This window comes from Diachasma alloeum, unplaced genomic scaffold (genome assembly GCF_001412515.2).
Source record: "Diachasma alloeum isolate Michigan unplaced genomic scaffold, Dall2.0 Dall_scaffold_00746, whole genome shotgun sequence".
Taxonomy (NCBI): domain Eukaryota; kingdom Metazoa; phylum Arthropoda; class Insecta; order Hymenoptera; family Braconidae; genus Diachasma; species Diachasma alloeum.
In genome coordinates, this window is record NW_021680876.1 from 162,388 (window position 1) to 166,404 (window position 4,017).

Consider the following 4,017-nt stretch of genomic DNA (forward strand, 5'->3'; position numbering starts at 1 on the left):
CCTGACATTGTTCACTGATTTCACTCTGTTCCAAAATATTGTGGAGTAAGGTAGGTGGATTGTCTTGCACCAGGTGATGAATATACGAATGAGTCTCAACAATGTAGAATAAAAGAGAGAGTAGAATATCACAAATTGTTTGAAAAACAAGTGATCGGACAACTCCTCCTACTGCTACTACTACTACTACTACTATCAGCTGGGAAAGCGAAAGGAGTCTTCTGCAAATCAATATCTCCGCTAAATTTCTCAAACCGGAACCATTCACAGTATTGTCTGTTTTTGGCGTAAACCTACGCAAACCGGGCTCGGAAAGCGAATGGAATAATCACCAAATGCATATCTCTCTTAGATTTCCAAAACAGGGACCATTCAGAAAATTGTGTTGTTTTTGCTGTAAACCTACGGTAAATGGTCTGGGAAAGCGAATGGGATAACCTCCAAATTAAAAGATCCCCTAGATTTCCCAAAGCGGAATCATTCAGAAAATTGTGCTGTTTTTGGAGTAAATCTATGGCAAAATGGGCTGCAAAAGCGAATGGAATCATCTCCAAATCCATATATGTCATAGATTTGCCAAACTAAACACATTCAAAAATTTGTGCAGCTTTCTTTGTAGACCGACGCAAAATGAGCTGAGAAAGCGAATGGAATCATGTGCTAATCCATATATCCCTTAGATTTCCCAAACTGGATACATTCAAAAATTTGTGCAGTTTTTATTGTAGTACTACGCAAAATGAGCTGGGAAAGCGAATGGAGTCATCTCCAAATGAATATCTCCGCTAGATTTCCCAAATCGGAACCATTCACAACAATGTGCTGTTTTTGCTGTAAACCTAGGCAAAATGAGCTGGGAAAGCGAATGGAATTACCTTCAAATTAATATCTGCGCTAGATTGCCCAAACCGGAACCATTCAGAAAAGTGTCCTGTTTTTGGTGCAAACTTACACAAACCCACGCAAACCGGGCTGGTAAAGCGAATGGTATCATCTCCAAATGCATATCTCTCTTAGATTTCCCAAATAGGAAGCATTCAGAAAATCGAGCTGTTTTCGGTGTAAACTGTTACCTATTCCCGATTGATTTGAGATAAAATTAAATAAAATAGTAAAATTTATTTTATTGATTAAAATTTGAACAAACAAGAGAAGTTGGGAAGCCAAAATTTTAAGAAATAATCGTCGAGCGGTAGCCGATTACCCTTTGACTTGCCGTAACTAGGTTGAAAAGCCATCCCTCATTCGTGTTCTTTATTGATCCGTGAATAAATGTCTCTACTTTTGGAGTATCAATGATCTCCGGGACAAGAGAAATAAACTGTTGTCTTCATTTTACTCACTTCTGCTCGTCAATGAATCTGGATCGTTGCTTCAAAGGGTCTCGATCTGTGAAGGCCCGATTTAAAAGTACCAGGATTCGTTCGTCGAGTGGTAGGGGTCCGACGGGCGGCAGCGGCTCGCTTCCAACAGCAGGCCACAATCGAATAAACGCTCACTGGATCGCTGGTTTCAGTTGATTTAGATAAGTTTCCACTTTTCAGTTTGTAATTATTTTTGTTACCACTGGGAATAGCTTTGGATATTTTGAAAACTAGAAAGATCAAACAATATTTTCTTTATTTTAGGTTTTGTGGTTTAGTTCCCGAGCGTCGGAAGCGCGTCACTGGTTAGGATCACTGGAATATTTGAATTTTAAACTCAAGTTTTGCGGAAAAGAAAATATAAATTCTATTGCGAGAATTCTCGTGGGGGTCACTGAAAACACCGAACCAATGTTCAAAGCATTTTCAGATCATCTCGGCAAAATTCTCGAATTAGCTTCATGGATTTAAAATGTAAATTAATTTTGAGGATTCTCGTGGGGGTCACTAAGACACCGAACCAAAGTTCAAAGCATTTTCAGATCGTCTCGGTAAAATCCTCAGAATTGATCTACTGGTACAAACTGTATTGCGAGGATTCTCGTAGGGCTCACTAAAAACATCGAACTAATATTCAAAGCATTTTCAGATCGTCTCGGTAAAATCCTCAGAATTGATCTACTGGTACAAACTGTATTGCGAGGATTCTCGTAGGGCTCACTAAAAACATCGAACTAATATTCAAAGCATTTTCAGATCGTCTCGGTAAAATCCTCAGAATTGATCTACTGGTACAAACTGTATTGCGAGGATTCTCGTAGGGCTCACTAAAAACATCGAACTAATATTCAAAGCATTTTCAGATCGTCTCGGTAAAATCCTCAGAATTGATCTACTGGTACAAACTGTATTGCGAGGATTCTCGTAGGGCTCACTAAAAACATCGAACTAATATTCAAAGCATTTTCAGATCGTCTCGGCAAAATCCTCGAAATAACTTCATAAAAAGTCAGCAAATTTGAGAGTTCACATGAGAATCGCTGAACACCGAACAAAATGTTCAAAGCATTCAGATCGTCTCGACAAAATTCTCAGAATTTATTTATTAGGGTATTAATTTATTTATTAGGATATTAATTTTTTTTTTATTTCAAATTTTTATTTGATTTTTAAGCCGAGTTTCCTAGTCAGTTCAGGCACCGCCGTGTATTCAACGGATTATCGGATTAGATTTGTTTATTAAAGTGTAGTGGACTTGATGAAACTCTTGAATAAATTTTAATAATTATTTGGTGAATGAGACGTTCGAAATTAGATGTTGAAGTGCCAAAAAAAAAAGATTCTAAGTTTGGATCGAGAAATAATTCTAAGTCCAGAGGAGACAAATCAAGGTAAATAATTGTAAGTCCCAAGGGGACAAATCAAGAAATAATTCTAAGTCCAAAGGGGACAAATCAAGAATTTATCCAGAAGGGATATTACAAAAATTCTCTAAGTCCCAAGAGGACGTGTTGAGAATATCACTAAGTCCACAAACTCGCGAATTTTCTAAGTCCGAAAAAACACTTTACCGAATTTATTTCACTTCGCGGAGCTCCTTTTGAGCTATGACCGGCTACTTCGAGCGCTGGAAAACTGAACTGACTGTAGGCTGTCGCGTCTCGAGGTACCTCGACTCGCTCTCTACGGCGCGTCAACGTTCCGTCGAGCCGCCGAAGTGGCACAGTGGTGGGAGTAGTGGGGATGCCGCGTGAAGCGGTGAGACTTGCTACCTGAAGGTGGGGGTCGAGCGTCAAGCGTACCCCTATGTAATGTGTGTAGAGTACTCCCAACACTGTGGCACCCTACTAGGCCTTTATACATTGAATATTTTTACATTTTTAATTCATTTGAATTATTTCTGATATTTTACTTATGAATAATTCATTTTTGGCTGAATTTTGAAGTTGATTTTTACTATGGCTCAAACGGTTCCTTAAGGTACCCTTATGGTACTGCAAATTACAATTTTTGTCTATTGAGATTGTATATTGACAAATTTTACAAAATTCGTTTTTGAGTCTATTTTTGAGCCGGAAACATAATTCCGATGAAAAAACATTTTTTTCATTTTTTTTATAACATTCGATTGTCAATAACATTGTTATTTAATAATCTATCGGAAAGGTTTTTTGGTTTATCTGAAAGACCTTGATTTATAGTATTTTTGCCCAAAATTTCATTATTTAATCTTTATAATCTTCGGAGATATTCACAGTCAAAAATTTGACCTTGAGAAACTATTAGCTTCCCAAAGGGTGGTTTTTGAATTTAAAAATCTGTTCAATGTTCTATTCTGTGGGGAATCTAATGGAGTATTTTTAGAATATTTTTACTTTCCGAAATGTTAATCGGTTCCAAAGTTATTAAGGTTCCAAGTTAAGGGTAGGCAATGACCTGGAAATTGACACTTTCTATTTCGACTTTTTCCGTGATTTTCCATTATTTTCCTGTTCCTCTACTAACCTTCAATTGATTGCATTGATTTTTGAATTTTTATGGTAGATTTTGAATGGCATGTCAATAGACAGTCAGATCTATCTATTGACTTCTTGACTTTTTTGATAATGCATTCTTAGAGAGGCCAATTTATTCATCATTTTTCATACCTAAC